Source organism: Oncorhynchus nerka, linkage group LG23, assembly GCF_034236695.1.
Source record: "Oncorhynchus nerka isolate Pitt River linkage group LG23, Oner_Uvic_2.0, whole genome shotgun sequence".
Taxonomy (NCBI): Eukaryota; Metazoa; Chordata; class Actinopteri; order Salmoniformes; family Salmonidae; genus Oncorhynchus; species Oncorhynchus nerka.
In genome coordinates, this window is record NC_088418.1 from 12,180,952 (window position 1) to 12,195,411 (window position 14,460).

The 14,460-nt window shown below is 42.6% G+C and overlaps 1 long non-coding RNA gene across 1 annotated transcript; it reads left to right on the forward strand.

The window, feature by feature from the left end:
* Nucleotides 1–1,191: 1,191 nt before the first annotated feature.
* Nucleotides 1,192–6,016, forward strand: LOC135564012 (uncharacterized). Its single transcript, XR_010460755.1, has 2 exons — nucleotides 1,192–2,233; nucleotides 5,721–6,016. It is a non-coding gene; the product is annotated as an uncharacterized LOC135564012 (long non-coding RNA).
* The last annotated feature ends 8,444 nt before the right edge of the window (nucleotides 6,017–14,460 follow it).

Sequence of the window (14,460 nt, forward strand, 5' to 3'; positions counted from 1 at the left end):
CAATATGTACATTTTATGTCACTCTTCCTTACCAAAACAAATTCAACTGTGTGTTCTGGGATATAGCGTATAATGGAGTTGGAATCAAGTGAACCCTCTCACAACGTTGTATACGTGGATGAGGCTGGCTTCAACCTGATCGAATGCAGAAGGCGGGGTCGGAATATCATTGGTCACAGAGCTACTGTGGATTTGCCAGGCCAACGGGGAGGAAATATCACCATGTGTGCTGCTATTTCGGAGCATGGTGTCCTAACCCCCCTTATAGGGCCATACAACACCCAGCATCTATTATTTTTAGAGACTCTCTACAGGGCTCTCATCCCTGATGATGAGAGGGGTCTGTTTAGAGAGGATTTGCCAAAGTATGTGGTCATTTGTGATAATGTGAGTTTCCATCGATCAAACATCATAACGCAATGGTTTGTGACCCATCCGAGGATGCTCATATAATTCCTCCCACCTTATTCACCATTCCTTAACCCAATTGAGGAGTTATTTTCAGCATGGAGGTGGAAGGTGTACGATTGTCAGCCACACACACAGATGACCCTGCTGGCTGCAATGGATGCAGCATGTGAGGACATCACAGTAGACGCCTGCAGAGGATGGATAAGGCATTCCAAAAGATCCTTTCCAAGTTGCGTTGGAAGGGAAAATATCCGGTGTGACGTGGATGAGAATATGTGGGCCGACAGACAGGAACGTCTGGATGTGTAGAGACAGCACAACAGTGCTGCGGGCAAAGTTGTGCCTTAGGGGTGGTTTCCTGTGTTTCTGTCTAATTTAGTTTTTTCCTTTGTGCCCCTTGGGTTGTCCAGTCTCTTTCAATCAATAACCCACATACAGTAATATGTAAATAGTACTGTTGAAATTGATATATGCCATAGAAGTGCAGCCTTGTGCATTTTCATTACAGTAACTGTCATCCAAACTGTAGCCTAAGTTTACATCAGGTAAAACTGTTAAAGTACACAGTTACATTGACAACATGCCTAAACATTTTGACGACCTTGTTCGTGAACAATGACTCAATGACTTACATTTACATTTACATTTAAGTCATTTAGCAGACGCTCTTATCCAGAGCGACTTACAAATTGGTGCGTTCACCTTAAGACATCCAGTGGAACAGCCACTTTACAATAGTGCATCTAAATCTTTTAAGGGGGGTGAGAAGGATTACTTTATCCTATCCTAGGTATTCCTGAAAGAGGTGGGGTTTCAGGTGTCTCCGGAAGTCTCCGGAATTCTGATGACACTGACATGATCATTGGCATGAATATTTACTTTTGAGAGATGTACTAAGGATTTTTAGTGACTGACTAGCTTTAGAAACATATATATTGTATATTGCAGTTTGTACAAATTGTTCTGAGAAATGCACTTACTATTTTGCACATGTTAGGGATGAGTTGAAAAATGCACCAAAGCGACGGAGAAACTGTAATAAATGGAAAGCACAATGTTCAGGGCCATACAATGTGTCCATTGTACAGTATACAGCCTCCAATGCACTGTACTACAGTATCCATTCTCAGACTTTCTCCTTCCCACCTTCAACAACCTGTTTGCTCCATGAACTGGCTTATATTGGTTGTGTTCGCATCATATGAAACAGGTTAAATCAATTTAGAGTGGTTGTGTTCAATCAATGACATATGTTCTCTATTTGTATTTGATTGTTGCCACTTGTGTTTACCAGTATGGATGACATGTGCATTAGAGTGCAGAATGTGTTTTGAGAATGAGAATGTGTTTAAATAGAGTTTTGCTGAAAAGTCTAAGTGACATCTGCAAATTGTGTTTTACCATGTGAAATCCCGGTTTACTAGCCGCTACCGATCCCTTTTTCTTTTTCTGGTTGTTTTGTCTGTGTTCCTTTTCACACCTGGTTTCAATTGCTTTGATTTCTGTGGGTATATAGGGCACCTGTTACCTGCCGTAATTCGTGCAGGATTAAGTTTGTGAGTATTAGCGTTCAGTATTCTATGCGGTTTATTGTTTTCGCATTGACGTATGTGTATGTAGTGTCGGAACTGTGGTTGTTCCTCCGTGTCCTGACACGAGTTGGTTTTCCTTCGAGCGCGTAGTTTGGACATTCATCTGGGCCAATTTTGTATTGGTGGACTATGTGTACAGATCTCTACATTAAACACGCTTCTCAAAGAAAAGCCCTGCTCTCCTGCGCCTGACTCCTACACCTCTCACCGAGACGCACTTTATCACAAAGGTATTGACGACAGACTGCATAATTAGCTAAATGAGTCCAGGCAACTGAGAACTTAGTTCAGCCAATGGGTTTTAAAGTTTTAGTAATTGAGAAAAACTGTAATGGCTGTGATAGGAGAAATTTGACATATTGTAGTTCCTCCACAATACTAACCTTGACTAGTTTGATGGGGCGGCAGGTTGCCTAGTGGTTAGAGTGTTGTGCCATTAACCAATAGGTTCCTGGATTGAATCCCTGAGCTGACAAGGTAAAAACCTGTTGTTCTGCACCTGAACAAGGCAGTTAACCCACTGTTCCCCGGTAGACTGTCAATGTAAATAAGAATATGTTCATAACTGACCTGTCTAGTTAAATAAAGGTAAATAAGAGTGAAAAGGAAGCCTGTACAGAATAAAAATATTCCAAAACATGCATCATGTTTGAAACAAGGAACTATGGTAACATGGCAAAGTAATTCAGTTTTTGTCCTGAACAAAGTGTATTGGATTTGCCTAAAAAAGAACATCAGACACTGGGAGATGAATTCACCTTTCAGCTGGACAATAACCCATGGCCAAATCTACACTGGAGTTGCTTACCAAGAAGACAGTGAATCTATGGCAAGACCTGAAAATGGTTCTCTAGCTATGATCAACAGCCAATTTGGCAGAGCTTAAAGAATAAATGGGCAAATGTTGAACAATCCAGGTGTGAAAATCTCTTGCAGACTCACAGCTGTAAACACTGGGGCGGCAGGGTAGCCTAGTGGTTAGAGCGTTTAGGCGGCAGGGTAGCCTAGTGGTTAGAGCGTAGAGGCGGCAGGGTAGCCTAGTGGTTAGAGCGTAGAGGCGGCAGGGTAGCCTAGTGGTTAGAGCGTAGAGGCGGCAGGGTAGCCTAGTGGTTAGAGCGTAGAGGCGGCAGGGTAGCCTAGTGGTTAGAGCGTAGAGGCGGCAGGGTAGCCTAGTGGTTAGAGCGTAGAGGCGGCAGGGTAGCCTAGTGGTTAGAGCGTAGAGGCGGCAGGGTAGCCTAGTGGTTAGAGCGTAGAGGCGGCAGGGTAGCCTAGTGGTTAGAGCGTAGAGGCGGCAGGGTAGCCTAGTGGTTAGAGCGTAGAGGCGGCAGGGTAGCCTAGTGGTTAGAGCGTAGAGGCGGCAGGGTAGCCTAGTGGTTAGAGCGTAGAGGCGGCAGGGTAGCCTAGTGGTTAGAGCGTAGAGGCGGCAGGGTAGCCTAGTGGTTAGAGCGTAGAGGCGGCAGGGTAGCCTAGTGGTTAGAGCGTAGAGGCGTCAGGGTAGCCTAGTGGTTAGAGCGTAGAGGCGTCAGGGTAGCCTAGTGGTTAGAGCGTAGAGGCGTCAGGGTAGCCTAGTGGTTAGAGCGTAGAGGCGTCAGGGTAGCCTAGTGGTTAGAGCGTAGAGGCGTCAGGGTAGCCTAGTGGTTAGAGCGTAGAGGCGTCAGGGTAGCCTAGTGGTTAGAGCGTAGAGGCGTCAGGGTAGCCTAGTGGTTAGAGCGTAGAGGCGTCAGGGTAGCCTAGTGGTTAGAGCGTAGAGGCGTCAGGGTAGCCTAGTGGTTAGAGCGTAGAGGCGTCAGGGTAGCCTAGTGGTTAGAGCGTAGAGGCGGCAGGGTAGCCTAGTGGTTAGAGCGTAGAGGCGGCAGGGTAGCCTAGTGGTTAGAGCGTAGAGGCGGCAGGGTAGCCTAGTGGTTAGTGTTGGACTAGGAACTGAAAGGTTGCAAGTTTAAATCCCCGAGCTGACAAAGTACAAATCTGTCGTTCTGCCCCTGAATAGAGAGTTATCCCACTGTTCCTAGGCCGTCATTGAAAATAAGATTTTGATATTAACTGACTGGCCTAAGGTGCTTCTTCAAAGTATTGAATTAGGGGTGTGAATTCTTACACAAATGAGATATTAATGTATTTAATTTGCAATAAATTAGTTAACATTTCTGAAAACATGTTTTCACTTTGTCATTATGGGGTATTGTGTGTAGATGGGTGAGAAAATACATCGATTTAATCCATTTTGAATTCAGTCAAGGGGTATGAATACTTTCTGAAGGCACTGTGCAGACAAACCAACTGCCTTTTTAAACAAGCTTAGTAAAGGTTATGCCAATGCAGTTTAGGCAGACAGGCATGTTATCTTCCAGCTTTGTTGTTGATTATACAGATGAATATTGTCCTTTAAGTCTTTTTAATAATTGTGTAATTATTATAATATATAATTATTTATATTGATTAATTCACATTCTCAGTAATTGTATGTTAGTGGCAATGTGTAACAATACATTAGTCCATATAAATGTGCATTGTACTGTAGTGGTATTTATACTAGTCAAGTCAGTGCATAACTGTTATTAGTGATTTGAAACAGAAACTAATTCCACTAACTTGCAAAAAAATATTTTTGAAAACAACTACTAACACACACTATTTTATCCTTGTGGGGAACTAACATTTCTTTACATTCAAAGTCATTTTTCCCTTACCATAACCCTAACTTTAACCCATAACACTAACCTAACTCCTAACCCTTACCATAACCCTAACCCCTAACACTAACCCAACCCTAACTCCTAACCCTTACCATAACTTTAACCCCCAACACTAACCCAAACCTAACTCCTAACCCTTACCATAACCCTAACTTTAACCCCTAACACTAACCCAACCCTAACTCCTAACCCTTACCATAACTTTAACCCCTAACACTAACCCAAACCTAACTCCTAACCCTTACCATACCCCTAACACTAACCCACAACTAATTCCTAACCCTTACCATAACCCTAACTTTAACCCCTAACACTAACCCAAACCTAACTCCTAACCCTTACCATAACCCTAACTTTAACCCCTAACACTAACCCAAACCTAACTCCTAACCCTTACCATAACCCTAACTTTAACACTAACCCAAACCTAACTCCTAACCCTTACCATAACCCTAACTTTAACCCCTAACACTAACCCAAACCTAACTCCTAACCCTTACCATAACCCTAACTTTAACACTAACCCAAACCTAACTCCTAACCCTTACCATAACCCTAACTTTAACCCCAATTTGTTTTGGAATATTTTTATTCTGTACAGGCTTCCTTCTTTTTACTCTGTCAATTAGGTTAGTATTGTAGAGTAACTACAATGTGTTTGCTTCATCCTCAGTGTTCTCCTATCACAGCCATCACAGTCTATGTTTCTATGTTTCCAGTCCAAAATGACCGCCCCATTATAGCTGCTTATAAATCCATAATAATACATATAGTATCACCTAATGTTGTGTTAGTTATTTTTGTCAACTTAAGCTCTTGTGAATATTACAAGTTTTGAACTTCTATGTGCTATTTATGGCCTGTAGACCTCTTGACTTGAGCTCATACAACTAAAAGAAAACAATGTATGGATTAGTTTGACTATAACAAATACTCAGATGAAACATGTTGTGCAATTTATCACAGACTACTTTGTGTCAAAGTTTAACAAGGACTTTTGTTTGAAACCATTTCACATTTTTAGTGGCCGGATTTTATGTCATCCACCCGGGATATGGCGTATCTCGTTGGCCCTGGGGTCAACAGAATAACATTTTAACCAGACAGCCGACCTCTCCTCTCAGGTGGGGATGAAGACCAGGACAAATTCCCATTCTTTGAACGGAATGTACCAACAACCTCCGCAGGGCCCTGAAAAGAAGAAAAGGTGGCGCTACAAAGTATTAACTTAAGGGGGCTGAATAATTTTGCACGCCCAATTTTTCAGTGTTTGATTTGTTAAAAAAGTTTGAAATATCCAATAAATGTCGTTCCACTTCATGATTGTGTCCCACTTGTTGTTGATTCTTCACAAAAAATACAGTTTTATATCTTTATGTTTGAAGCCTGAAATGTGGCAAAAGGTCGCAAAGTTCAAGGGGGCCGAATACTTTCGCAAGGCACTGTATGATCAAGAGCCTCACGTACAGTATATAATTTGGTCATTGTGCTGCCACAGAATGAATTGTGAGCAGGGCCTCAAAAAAGCTTTATATACATAAGAGCTGCAAGAAAATATCTATATCTTATTGAAACAATGTTGTGATTATTTGTGAGAATGCCAATAGGTGTGGTTCCCGTGGGGGAATGATTCTATTGGGGAAAGGTTCCCGTGGGGGGTTGCATTGGAAGCCAAGGCGGGGATTGAGGTGTTTGAGTGTGTGTGCTCAAACACACATGCATGTGGGGGTCTGGGAGAGGAAGTGTGTACATCTGATGAATGGGAATGTGCCTGAACAAAATTGTATACATAGCAGTAGGGTTAAAGTCACCATTAGCCTCATGGTGAAATCCATGAGCAGTTTCCTTCTTCTCTGGCAACTGGGTTAGGAAGGATGTCTATCTTTGTATTGACTGGGTGTGTTGACACACCACCCAAAGTTAATTAATTACTCCACCATGCTGAAAGGGATATTCAATGTCTGCTTTTTGTTTTGTTTTACCTATCTACCAATACTTGCCCTTTGCAAGGCATTTGGAAAACACACAGAGTGAGTCCATGCGACTTATTATGTGACTTGTAAAGCAAATGTTGTCTCCTGAAATTACTTAGGCTTGTCATAAAGGGGTTGAATACTTTTTGACTGAAGACATTTCAGATGTTCATTTTTAATCCATTTGTAAAACTTTTGAAAAACATAATTCTACTTTAACATTATGGGCTATTGTGTGTAGACCTGTGACCCCCAAATCCCAATTGAATCCTGTAATGGGAATTTTAATGTTTGTGCTTTACTTATAACTACTTTCTGTGTTCATGCAAGTGGCTGACTGTACAAATCCTTACTATCAGTAGCTGCAATTTGGCAGTACGCCCAGACCGTGTTTTGAGAACGAACGACCATGTTTTGAGAACAAACAAAAGATATCTCAGATTCAAGGTCTCAGCTTAGAGAGAAAGAAGCCTTGTGAAGTATTGGTCTGTCAAATGTTATGAAACAGTATTGGTCAGTCACATGAACGAAACAAAACGGTAATGATTCATTCATTATGCTAAATCATGCTAATACAACTTGTCTGTGCACAACGGCTGGGTCTGCCCAAAGAGAGCTCTTGATTGACATGTGTACTATGGTCCATTAAGTTGGTTTGAACCTCTCCATCCCAAAGGTGTTCGATGGGGTTGAGGTCAGGGCTCTGTGCAGGCCAGTCAAGTTCTTCCACAGCGATCTCTGTAAAACATCTAGTGGAAAGCCTTCCCAGAGGAGTGGAGGCTGTTATAGCAGCAAAAGGGGGGACCAACTCTATATCAATGCCCTATATAATATTTTTCATATATCTAAAGTATTCATATAACTCAAGTATCTTTAATCATATTACCCCTAACTGCATCTAAAACAACTAGCAGTTATCTCATTTCCAAAAAGGGATGATTCAACATTTCTCTGACCTAAAGCCCTCTTAGATCGCTGAATCTGAGGCAGAGATGGAACAGCAACAGTCCATGTTCCTATATCACATGAGGAGATGAGTTTTGATATCCTTTACAATCAGAGAGAATGTTCTCTCATAGTGGTACAAGTTCAGTATCACTGGCAGACATCTTGAATTTAAGCAGCCCCCTTCCATCATGTTGACGTTTAACATTGCAGCCCTGAGGGACACGATTTCAGGATATGATTAGAGATTTGTCAGTTACAAAAACAACAATATCCACAGCTAGTCTTTCATACGTAATAACTGATAACTAATTATGAGCAGCTATTAAACACAATGAAACTGTTTGCCCCTCAGAACAGCCCCCAACTAACCTGCCACCCTCTAAGAAATACACACAAAATGTCAAAATACATCCGCTGAACGATTTATGTATTACATCCGTTAGGATGAGTGGGAAATGGGCCGAATCAAACGCTGGTTGAGCAATGCCTGTTGTCCCCTCCTGAGGTTAATCAGTTTGATCTGTGCTGGTGTTTCCTGTTCTCTGTGTTTGGAGGCGTAGTGTCCATCAACAGTGCATGGAAATAAGCCTGAGGAAGGAAGAGGATACGGTCAGAGGGAGAGGTACTGGGTGAAAAGCGGTTTCCACCGGCACGTGTGTAAAAATATATTGGATGGGAATTCTAGCGAGCAGAGTACGTCATTATAAGTCAGAAACAACTAGAAAGATAAAATGCATGTCTACATTCACAATGTCTAACATTTTGAGCCAAAAACATGTCTCTTGTTTATTTTGAGAATCAGGCAATACTGATGGTAACACTTCCTCTGAAATCTTCCTGCTATCTACTGTTAACACTAGCAGAAGAAGGATGTGTGCTGTGGCCAGGTCAAGTGTGGTCTGTCCCTCGTGGAGAGGGGTGAAGGGCCACTTGTCTGTGACTGTTGTTCTCACATGTTGAACTTGATCAGGAGTGTCGCAATGTCCGCGTGCTTTAGAGGAGAGACGGAGGAGAGGAGAAGTGACAGAGGAGAGGAGAAGTGACACAGGGGAGAAAAGAGGACAGGAGAGACAGAGGAGAGACAGAGGAGAGGAGAAGTGACAGAGGAGAGGAGAAGTGACACAGGGGAGAAAAGAGGACAGGAGAGACAGAGGAGAGGAGAAGTGACAGAGGAGAGGAGAAGTGACAGAGGAGAGGAGAAGTGACAGAGGAGAGGAGAAGTGACACAGGAGAGGAGAAGTGACACAGGGGAGAAAAGAGGACAGGAGAGACAGAGGAGAGACAGAGGAGAGGAGAAGTGACACAGGGGAGAAAAGAGGACAGGAGAGACAGGAGAGGAGAAGTGACACAGGAGAGAAAAGAGGACAGGAGAGAAAAGAGGACAGGAGAGACAGAGGAGTGACAGAGGAGAGGAGAAGTGACACAGGGGAGACAGAGGAGAGACAGAGGAGAGGAGAAGTGACACAGGAGAGGAGAAGTGACACAGGGGAGAAAAGAGGACAGGAGAGACAGAGGAGAGACAGAGGAGAGGAGAAGTGACACAGGGGAGAAAAGAGGACAGGAGAGACAGAGGAGTGACAGAGGAGTGACAGAGGAGAGGAGAAGTGACACAGGAGAGAAAAGAGGACAGGAGAGACAGAGGAGAGGAGAAGTGACACAGGAGAGAAAAGAGGACAGGAGAGACAGAGGAGAGGAGAAGTGACACAGGGGAGAAAAGAGGACAGGAGAGACAGAGGAGAGGAGAAGTGACAGAGGAGAGGAGAAGTGACAGAGGAGAGACAGAGGAGAGGAGAAGTGACAGAGGAGAGGAGAAGTGACAGAGGAGAGGAGAAGTGACAGAGGAGAGACAGAGGAGAGGAGAAGTGACACAGGAGAGAAGAGGACAGGAGAGACAGAGGAGTGACAGAGGAGAGGAGAAGTGACAGAGGAGAGAAAAGAGGACAGGAGTGACAGAGGAGTGACAGAGGAGTGACAGAGGAGAGAAAAGAGGACAGGAGAGACAGAGGAGAGGAGAAGTGACACAGGAGAGGAGAAGTGACACAGGGAAGAAAAGAGGACAGGAGAGACAGAGGAGAGACAGAGGAGAGGAGAAGTGACACAGGGGAGAAAAGAGGACAGGAGAGACAGAGGAGTGACAGAGGAGAGGAGAAGTGACACAGGGGAGAAAAGAGGACAGGAGAGACAGAGGAGAGACAGAGGAGAGGAGAAGTGACACAGGGGAGAAAAGAGGACAGGAGAGACAGAGGAGAGACAGAGGAGAGACAGAGGAGTGACAGAGGAGAGGAGAAGTGACACAGGAGAGAAAAGAGGAGAGGAGAAGTGACAGAGGAGAGACAGAGGAGAGGAGAAGTGACACAGGAGAGAAAAGAGGACAGGAGAGACGGAGAGGAGAAGTGACACAGGGGAGAAAAGAGGACAGGAGAGACAGAGGACAGGAGAGACAGAGGAGAGGAGAGGAGCGAGATAAACAGAGGACATGATTGAACCTCATCATGACTTGCCCAAAGCCTGATGACATTCAAGCCATTATAAATAATAAGCTACAGAATATTTATTTTCTTGATGGGAAAACTGTAGAATATATTTAGACTTTGAATACCCATACATTATTTTAGAGCTACAGGGAGCTTGACATGTTCTACTCTGATTTAGCCGATTAGAAATGAATCCTCCAAATGTATTCCTCTGGCAGATAAACAGGACCTTTTAAACAATTCAGAATCAGAGCATGACATGAACCTTGGTTTTCTTCAGAGCTATCTGAGCTCTTTCAGATGAGAAATTGGGGCTAGGAAAATTGACTGTAGTGAACTGGCAATCTTTACGAGAATGTAGAAACACGATCTCGATTAAGAAAGCTACTTTTTAATCTTTATCTTTGACTCTGCTGGCGATCCATCTAAATGTTGGAAAACAGCAAATGCAATGAAGGGGACAAATTCCTCTTCCCTGCCTACGCAAGTTATGTCTCACTCTGGCATCATAACTGAGAAGAATTGTATAAATGATGCTTTAAAATCATAATTTTGTTTTCGTCAGGCTTTTTATTTGAGAGAAACAATGGTTTAATTAAGCACTGGGGCTAATATCCTGGATCCATTTTTGCTTCAGCTCTCTGTCCCCCTAAATCATTAACACATATGTTTAACCTGACGATTATATCTGGTACTCTCCCCAAGGTTTGGAAGGTGGCCCATGTTCTCCCGGACAAAGGGATACCTTCAAGACTGCTTAGCTGAACACAAGTACGCCATACGGGTAGGCAATGAAGACTACCCCATGGCAAGGCACTACAAGTCCTTACTAGAAGAAAAAGAAACGCACACCTATTAAGACGAGGTGCTGGCTAGCGGAATAGAAACTTGAAAATAAAAGAGAGCCACACACTCTAGGAGCTCAGATGCAAAAATGTAATACCAACATTTCGACAGCCAAGCTGTCTTCATCAGGGTATAATCACAAAACTACAAGTCCTTACACCATGCCAACCCTGCCTCCCTACATGCTATGGGTATTGATCTGAAGATATGGATTTACAGACTACAGGCCACTAAATACCCTGGTTTAAATGAAGATATGGATTTACAACTACAGGCCACTAAGTACCCTGGTTTAAATTCAGATACGGATTTACAACTACAGGCCACTAAATACCCTGGTTTAAATGAAGATATGGATTTACAACTACAGGCCACTAAATACCCTGGTTTAAATGAAGATATGGATTTACAACTACAGGCCACTAAATACCCTGGTTTAAATGAAGATATGGATTTACAACTACAGGCCACTAAATACCCTGGTTTAAATGAAGATATGGATTTACAACTACAGGCCACTAAATACCCTGGTTTAAATGAAGATATGGATTTACAAATGACAGGCCACTAAGTACCCTGGTTTAAATGAAGATACGGATTTACAAATGACAGGCCACTAAGTACCCTGGTTTAAATGAAGATTTGGATTTCTCACCTTTCCTGTAGGGTCGTGATGGGTCCATTTGTTGTCATCTAGCGGACATTTTCACTCAAAATCTCACGATACATGGCCCCATTCATTCTTTCCTTTACACCGATCAGTCGTCCTGGTCCCTTTGAAGAAAAACAGCCCCAAAGCATGATGTTTCCACCCCCATGCTTCACAGTAGGTATGGTGTTATTTGGATGCAACTCAGCATTCTTTGTCCTCCAAACACGACGAGTTGAGTTTTTACCAAAAAGTTCTATTTTGGTTTGATCTGACCATATGACATTCTCCCAATCTTCTTCTGGATCATCCAAATGCTCTTTAGCAAACTTCAGATGGGCCTGGACATGTACTAGCTTAAGCAGGGGGACACGTCTGGCACTGCAGGATTTGAGTCCCTGGCGGCCTAGTGTGTTACTGATGGTAGGCTTTGTTACTTTGGTCCCAGCTCTCTGCAGGTCATTCACTAGGTCCCCCTGTGTGGTTCTGGGATTTTTGCTCACCGTTCTTGTGATCATTTTGGTCTTGTATGTCTTCCATTTCCTAATAATTGCTCCCACAGTTGATTTCTTCAAACCAAGCTGCTTACCTATTGCAGATTCAGTCTTCCCAGCCTGGTGCAGGTCTACAATTTTGTTTCTGGTGTCCTTTGACAGCTCTTTGGTCTTGGCCATAGTGGAGTTTGGAGTGTGACTGTTTGAGGTTGTGGACAGGTGTCTTTTATACTGATAACAAGTTCAAACAGGTGCCATTAACACAGGTAACGAGTGGAGGACAGAGGAGCCTCTTAAATAAGAAGTTACAGGTCTGTGAGAGCCAGAAATCTTGCTTGTTTGTAGGTGACCAAAAACTTATTTTCCACCATAATTTGCAAATAAATTCATAAAAAATCCTACACTGTGATTGTCTGCATTTTTTCTTCTTCTCATTTTGTCTGTCATAGTTGAAGTGTACCTATGATGAAAATTACAGGCCTCATCTTTTTAAGTGGGAGAACTTGCACAATTGGTGGCTGACTAAATACTTTTTTTGCCCCACTGTGTACAGTATTTCACTTTTTAATGTGTTTGGTATTGCTTTACTTGGTGTTATCCAATCAATGTTGTGGCCCCTCCCTCTTCAAGTTAGGACTGACTGGAAAAAGCTGTTCAAAAGAGGACATTGCATTATCGTTTCTTTGTACTCCATGACCAAGGCCGTGCAGTCGAAACGCATTGCATTTTTAAAGCTTTGTTTCCATTGAACATGCCATACAAATAAAGGCATTTTATGTAATTGTATGAAGAGTGCCATGGTCCTCTCATTTTGATGTCATCTACAGCAGTGAGCGATCTCCTGCTTGGCTGAGAAATCAGTAAATGTTCTGATCCAATTTGGCACCACACACCTATATGAGTCAGGGTTCTCAACTCTGGTGTACTTTAAAAAAACAGAAAGAGACTCAATGCTGGGCATTACCTCAGGACTGCACTGTTAATAACTAAGCCCAGAGTAGACCTGCTTGTTGAGAACTTCAACCAGTCACACACCTCTCATTAGGACTGGATGTGTGTTTTCTGTCTGCATCTTTGTGATGTCATCAGTCAGTTTTATTCCAGTTCATAATGAAAATGATTTGGTTCTATTTTACCAGCAACAGTTCCAGCCTAGACGGAAATGGAAGAGTGTTTTTACGTGGAAAATTAAACACGAATAGCTGTTTATGTGGGTATTTCATTGTAACGATTACACCGGTAGTCAGGTAGAAGGTGAGTTTAATAATGAACCAATACAGATGGACAAACATGAGCCGTGTACAGATTGTGAGTGAAAACATTACTACTAATGACTAATATTACTGAGGGATAAATAAAGGAAGAGTAATGAGGGTGATGATGAAGTCCAGGTGTGCATAACGATGGGGAGCAGGTGTGCAAAATGTGGGTTTCCAGGATCAGTAGACCAGCAGCTTCAATCACAGGAAGCAGGGAGGGAGGAGGAGTAGACTTGACAGTTATTTGGTTATGATGCATTTGTTTCAGGCATGAGGGAAATGAAATGTACCAATATTTACATATAGTTGCATGTTTTGGTCTTTGGTCCCAGGCTGAAAAAGTTTAAGAACCCCTGTTTTACATGAACAAAATCGACGTGTAATCTGCACTTGTATCCAAGCTGATGTAATGTACATAAAAACCATAACAAGGGATTTGACTACTTTCAGTTCCAAAGCATCAACACTAATAGTACAGCAGAGAATGGCTCAGACTGCACATGGGAATTTCAACATGAATAAAGAAATGAAAAACGACAATATGAAATTCAAGGTGAACATGAGAAACTTTGCCTTGAAATGAGCAGCAGCAGTACAGAACATTCTAGACCAGCACATCAGACGGCCCAATCCTCACTCGCTAGACACGCAATTAAAGGGCCAGATGAACATATAAAGGGGAATTACACTCACAAATGACAATTCCAGACCTGAAGAAATTGTGTTCTGATGTGATTTAAGCATTGACATGGACTCAGAACATCTCAATGTGTTGTTTCTCAATGAACAATTGTAATTTTGAGAGTAAAAAACTAAACAAAATCTTAAACTAGGAAGAATAAAAAAAATCACTTATTTAATAGGTCCCCCCTTAAAACAGTGCACTACTTTCTCTTGTACACTAAGGACCCAGGGAAGAGTTGCAGGGGAGAGGATAAGAGGAATGTTCTTATTTGAAATCTAGAAAAAAAAATTGTAACTAGCAACATGTTTCTTTTTTTTCAAGAAGCTCTCGTGCTCAAAAATGTTGGAGAGCCCTGGTCTAGGGTGTCATGTTAGAGAAGGTTAGAGACTCCTGGTCTAGGGATTCCCGAGAATGGTGCAACAAACAAAATACATCC